The 6966-nt window shown below is 32.4% G+C and overlaps 1 non-coding gene across 1 annotated transcript; it reads left to right on the top strand.

Moving 5' to 3' along the window:
* Positions 1-4932: 4932 nt before the first annotated feature.
* On the top strand, positions 4933-5036 carry LOC125618370. The gene has a single exon (XR_007349655.1). It is a non-coding gene; the product is annotated as a U6 spliceosomal RNA (small nuclear RNA).
* The last annotated feature ends 1930 nt before the right edge of the window (positions 5037-6966 follow it).

Genomic DNA, 6966 nt, shown 5'->3' with positions numbered 1-6966 from the left:
AGATAGACCACCACTACACTTGCTATGGTTTGGATGTGAGGTGTCCCCCAAAAGTTTACATGTGAGGTAATACAAGAAGATTTGAAGGAGAAATGATTGGGTTATTGCTTTAACATAAACAGTGAATTGATCACTGATGTGATTAACTGAGTGGTAAATGGAGGCAGATGGGGAGTAGCTGGAAGACATGGTTCATTGGGGGCGTGGCTTTAGGGTATATTTTGTATCTGTAGCACAAAGTCTCTCGACTTCCTTATTACCATTGAGCTATTTCCTTTTGCCACAATCTTCCACGATATTCCACCTCACCTCCAGCCCAAAGGAATGGAGCCTGCAATCTATGGATTAAGACTTCTGAAACCATAAGCTTCCAAATAAATTTTTCCTCTTCTACTATTGTTTTGGTCAGGTCCTTTAGTCATAGCAGTGAAGAGAGCTGACTTAAACAATACCCAATTAGGACACTTCAACAACAACAAAAGCATAACCATATGGTTAGTGTATCAGCAAGGATGCATATGTAGAGTCTCAGCTACTGGTAGGAATATAAATTTTCTAACATTCTGAATAGAAGTATGACACATTCTATCAAAAGCATTTCATAACACATATTTAACTTCAAGTTTTTAAAAATTCAAATACAATTGAACTACATCGGCATTAACTACTTTTAAAGAGGATACTGCATTTCTACAAACAAGAAGTTTAAATACAATCACATTAATATGGGTGAAGTTCATGCTAAAGGTGTGACCTTTTAGGCCTCCTTAGATGAGGCATAGATTTTTTCTTAAATTTCTACTCTTGTTAGGCATAAATTTTAGCTCATGTGACTACTTACTTATCTTGACTCATAAGACCTAGACAAAGTTCACAATAAAGGGTAACATTAGCAAAACAAATGTTTGCATGTGCCCAATGACTTTGATCAAGAAAGATCTTTCATCTGAATTCTAAAATTTAAGATATCTATTTATTTCTAATAAAATCTGATTTCTTATTCCTAAATATGTCACATTATTTTATTTTGAATAAGCAACAAAATTTCAGACAAAATTATAATTCTAGTTCTACTGTCAATCCAAACCACATCACTTTAAATTTTGAAAGTCCTTTTCCTCCTTAAACATCACCTGAGTGACAGGTCCTATGATAGCCTTTTGATACAAAATGTGTAAGATGATGTTTCTAACCTTGAGCTGCTCAAAGTCAGCAGGTTTATGATGTTGTTTGCTCTTGGGATGATTTACTTAAGCAGAGCCTTTCGTTAAGAAACTTTATGTCTCCTAAAGCTTGATTATGGCAACTGAGCTGCCAAGCGCTTGTCACCAGTTATTACCAGAGAGCTTTAAAGGATACATAAGGATTCTTCTTCTCAGAGAAGCACGTGGCTCTTCAAGTCAACTTTCTGTGGCTCCTACATTTAGTCTTTTCATGTGATTCTCTGAAACAGTACAGGAAAACCCAACTAAAATTTTCCAAGATATTTTCCCTTCCCCTTTTTCTTCCCAATGTAAGATGGGTCCAGTTTTGCCAAACCCACCAATAACCTTCTAGCTGGCCAGTTAGTCTTTATGCTTTTTTGATGGCTCTGACACATTTCCTAGCCTCACCTCCTCCTTCTCTCTTCTCAAAACTTTGACTTTCATGATGTAGCTCTATTCTTGTCCTCCTTCAAACCCCCTGCCGGTTGTCACTTTACAGGCTCCTCCATTGGATCCTCACTTCCTGCCCTCTCTGACATGCCAGACTTTCCCAGATTTACATTCTTGCACCTCTCTTTTCCTCATACACTCTTCCCCAACAATTTGATCCATATTCATGTTTGTAACTACAGTTTTTAAGTTAATGCTTTTTGAATCTAAATCCTATAGCTACTATTTATGGAATGCCTACTATGTGCCCATTATGCTGGGGACTTTGCATAAATTATCTCATTTAATTTTCAACACTCTAGCTTATTTTACAATCCATATGTCCAGGAAATAAGCTTATGCCAATATATCTCGGTACACAGCAAAACCTTTTTCACTTAAACTAAGGTTTTAAGGAAATCTTAAACTTCACACTTCAAAATCCACTTTGACAATTATTAAAGATAGAATTTTTAGGCAAAGTGAAATCACTTAAGAGGACTCAAGTAACTCACCCTTATTATGAAATGCATGCAAACTCTTCTTTCGTAAAGATAATTTAAATACCCAAGTCTGTCTTCAATTCTTTTTTTATCTGATAGAAGGGGTAAAAATCTTGCAGTACGCAGAGCCACTAGACTAAAGGACTGTGGTAACCTTCAAAATGAGTCTAAAACATTCAGCTTTTTATAATTTATTTTCTCCGGAAAATTCCATGTTCACGGATCACTTTGTGAAAAAAATTATTGCTTAGACTAGCTTCTCGGAGTGAGTGACGTCAAAATTTTTAAAACATGTCAGCTGACATCTGTTTCATAAGAAACTGCCTGCTTCCCTGAAATCACTTGACTACACATATCCAGTGATTTTTCTCTTCATTCCCATTGCCACTACCAAGGTTCAGTTTCCCATCTTCTCTCACCTGATCAATGGCTATAAACTCTCTTACTGATTCCAATTTCACCCTGATGCCACCTTTCTTCCACATTTTGCCTGTGGAAATTTTTTTTTTAAATACATGGTTGACCACTTAGAACAAAACAGAATTAGCTCCCCATGCCACATCTCTCTGCCACTGGTCTAGTTTTATAGCATAATTCTTCGGACCAATAGCTTCCCTTTCTTTGATGGATGTCTTAGAAATGCCTACACAATATAGTATTCATAATCTTATTTTTATTATATTTTCCAATTTGGCTTATTTGTACATTTTAAAAACCAATGGAGAAAATGATTTAAAAAGGAAATTAAAATACACACATCTGTAAATTGATCTGTCACCTAGAGTTGATCAGCAGTAGAGAATATCAGGAGTGTCACATTCCAATCTTGTGTCGCCTAAAATCACCTTCATTATTATTAAACTTAATAAATAAACTTAATCAGCTCACAGAGACAAAAACTCATATGTCAATTGTACGTTAATAGGGAGAAAAAATTTCCAGTTAACTTATTTTATGTATGCAATGTGTACACAATAATTTTTTATTCCAAAAATTATTTGCTAAGGACGTGAAAAGGAAATTTAGCATAAAAATACATATGCCAATAAAGATTATTCATTAAAATTAATAGAGATAGGAAATAATTCCCAACTCAATAAATAAGTCAAAAAACATTGTTATCAATCCCCAAAAGGGATTGATTTTTAAGAATTTTTAACAAAATATAAGCAAAAATTCCTTTTATACTTAAAAGGGACAATACATCATGACCATGTGGAATTTATCCCAGGAACCCAAGTTTGGCTTATATTTAAAAATTAATTAACGTAGCTCACCCTACTTAACATAAAAACAAAAGTATCACATGATCCTCTCAATAAATCCAGAAAAAAGCAATTAATGGAATTGAATGCCTACATTTTTGTGATTTAAAAAAAAAAAAAAACTAAACTACAGATAGAATTGCCTTAATCTAATAAAGCATAGCTACAAAAATGCCTATTGCCAACATTATAGTTAAGATGACATAATGAACAGAAACACTTTCCCCTAAAACCAGAAATAAATGAAAGATATCCACTATAGCATCATTACTACCACCACCTCTTCTCCTTTCTCTCTTCTCCTCCATTTATCATTGTGTGTATTTGTCTGTGTGTGTGTGTGTGTGTGTGTGTGAGAGAGAGAGAGAGAGAGAGAGAGAGAGAGAGAGAGAGAGAGAATGAAAGAGAGATAGAGACACAGACAGAAATAGAGACAGAGAGTTAGTTACTGTCATTGAACTCAGCTCACACATGCTAGGAAAGTGCTCTATCATTGAGCTACATCTGTGGCTCTTTTCATTTTTAATTTAATTTTATTTTTTTTAATCTTGAGATGGGGTCTCACTAAATTGCTCAAGCTGACCTCTAACTTGAGCTCCTCCTGCCTCATCCTCCTGATTCACTGAGATTATAGTCCTTCACTACCATACTAACAATCATCACTGGTGTTCAATATTTTAACAACTGTATTAACCAATGCATTAAGGCAAAGCAAATAATGGGCATAATAGATTTGAAAGAATAAAAATATATATATTTGTTTGCAGACATTATGATTATTTTTATTCAAAGTCCTAAATAATTTGTAAAACAAAAGGCTACTAAATCTAGTAAGTTACTGTACCAAGGATTCAAATTACAAGATAAATCCAAAAACTCAACTATATTTCTATGTATAAGCAACAAATATTTTAAAATAGGTTTTAAAAATATATATTTGAAAATAAGTTTTTAAAAAAATGTATATTTTCAATAGCACACTATAAAATATCAAGAAATAAACATAATAAAAGTACAAAAGACAATCCACATTTAACATGACAAAACATTGCTGATAGGAACTGAACCAGAGTCAACAGATGGAGAGTTCTCATGCTAATGGATGAAAATATAATATTGTTAATAAATTAGCTCTTACAGACTGATCTATGATTTCATTGTGATACCAACTGAAATTCCATAACTCTTTCTTTTCTGGATTTAATGAATGCTAAGATGCTTATAGAAATATAAAAAGAACTGAAATAGCCAAAATAATTTTGTGGAAAAAAAAAGAACAAAATTGGATGATTTACATGATTAAAAACTAATTACAAAACCATAGTAATAAAGACAGGGTACTACTAAAGTCAAACAAATTAATCAATCTGAATAGTTCAGAATTAAGTCACGAGATTTTTCAAAAACTGTCAGTAAAATTCATTTGGTATTGGAGAAGGTTTTCATCAAATTATTCTGTATTAACTAAATTACTAATGGGAAATAACAAAACTTGACAACCCTACAAGCCATATACAGAAGTTAAGTCAAGTGCTCACTTCAGTAGCACATACACTAAAATTGGAATGATACAAATATTAGCATGGCCCCTGCACAAGGATGACATGTAAATTTGTGAAACATTCCATATTTTAAAAAAGAAAAGAAAAACATTAAGTCAAAAGAATTTCTAATAAGCATAAAAACTACAATTATATAGCTTCTAAAAGAATATATCAAATAACTTACAGAAAATAGCTCTCTGGAGCTAGGTACAGTTTACATAGAAGGGAAAAGTCACTAACCATTAAACTGGTTTTTATGACAGTCAAAACTTCAGCTTATCAAAACACACCAGTGAGAAAATGAACAATGCAGAAAATAATTGCACTTTGTGTAAGAAAAAGAAACAGAGAAGCAAAGGACTAATATTCAGAATACAAAAGGAACTTCTACCATCAACATTTCCAAAATATTCAAGTCAACACCTCACAAAATATGTAATAACTAAAGATTCACTAAATTTAGTCACTGAAGAAAAGTAAATTAAAATCACAATCAAATGTCAACACACACCCACTAGAATGGCAACTTTTGAAAATGTTAAAACCAAACATTAAAGAAGATATAGATCAAATGGACCTGTCATACATTACTAGTAGAAATGCAAATTAATACAAGTAATTTGGAAGACTATTCAATATTCTCTTATGAATTTAAATGTTGATGTTACTTTATGATTTAGCAATTTCAGATATGGGTGTCTACACAAAAGAAATGTATTTCCAGTAATATTTGTAAGAGTTTGTAAATGGCTTTTCTGTTAATAAGAGCAAAACTTAGTCTTTTGTTTTTTAAATTACTCAGTCTATAGCATTCTGTAATACAATATGGAATAAGACAAACAAGAATATTCTAACAGAATATTAACTGGTATTTTTATGTAATAAATTATTACTTCGCAATAAAAAGCTGACATATTCAAAATGAATAAATATCAAAGATTTTGATCAAAAGAAGGAAGACAAGTGCATACTCTATGACTGTATTTAAATGAAGATTATAAACTTACAAAATTAATATATGGCAATAGAAATCCAAGTATTAGTTATTTCTCGGGAGCAGGGCTTGACTGAAAAAGAATAAGAAAGCCACCCAGAGTGGTGCACACCTGAAATTCTAGCTACTTGGGAGGCTGCTACAGGAAGATCAGTTCACACGTTTGAGGTCCTCAGCAACTTAGAGAGACACTGTCTCAAAATGAAAAATAAAGAGGAATGGGGATGTAGCTTGTGGTAAAGCATCCCTAGTTTTAATCCCTAGTACCCAAACTAAATAAATGTAAGAGTATGAGAGAATTTTGTAGGGTAAGGACTACATCCTATATACTGAAAGGAGTATGGATTTTATGCAGTGTACATGTACCCAACCTCATTGAAGTGGACACTGATAATTTGTATGTTTTACTAGAAATAATTATATCTCCACTTAGTAAAACTATATTGAGATATAGTCCCTCTACTATCAGTTTTACAAAAATTCACATTTGACAACATATTCTGATATGACTATAGGAAAAAAAGGCAAATTTACATGATTTGATGAGATGTAAAATGACATAACAGCTAGAGGACATGGCCAATTTGAACCATCTGGTAAAATTAAAATATATTTGCTATTTGATTCAGCAATTTTTTCTGAGATTCTATACCAAAGACACAAAGAAAAATATATGAAAATATTTGTATTCAAGATGATGTATTGCAGCATTATTTGCAGTAGCAAAAGAAAAAAAATACTAAAATATCCACCAACAGGGGACTGGTTGAATAAATCAGGCTAGGCAAGCAGTAGACCTCTCTGTAGTTGTAAAACATGAAAGAAATCTATATATGTTGTTATGGAAATATTGTCAAATGCACAAAAGTAATTTAGAAAAAAAGCTCATATGGAATTTCATCATTCATCTATTAAGAGGAAAGAATGGATGGCTATAGGTAGATAAATGAATATAAACAGAAGAGGTAGTTTACATGAAAGAACAATAAAATGTTATGGTTTAGATGAGGTGTCACCCATCAAAAG

Source organism: Marmota marmota, unplaced genomic scaffold (assembly GCF_001458135.2).
Source record: "Marmota marmota marmota unplaced genomic scaffold, marMar, whole genome shotgun sequence".
Classification (NCBI taxonomy): Eukaryota; Metazoa; Chordata; class Mammalia; order Rodentia; family Sciuridae; genus Marmota; species Marmota marmota.
This window is presented reverse-complemented; position numbering and strand designations above follow the sequence as displayed.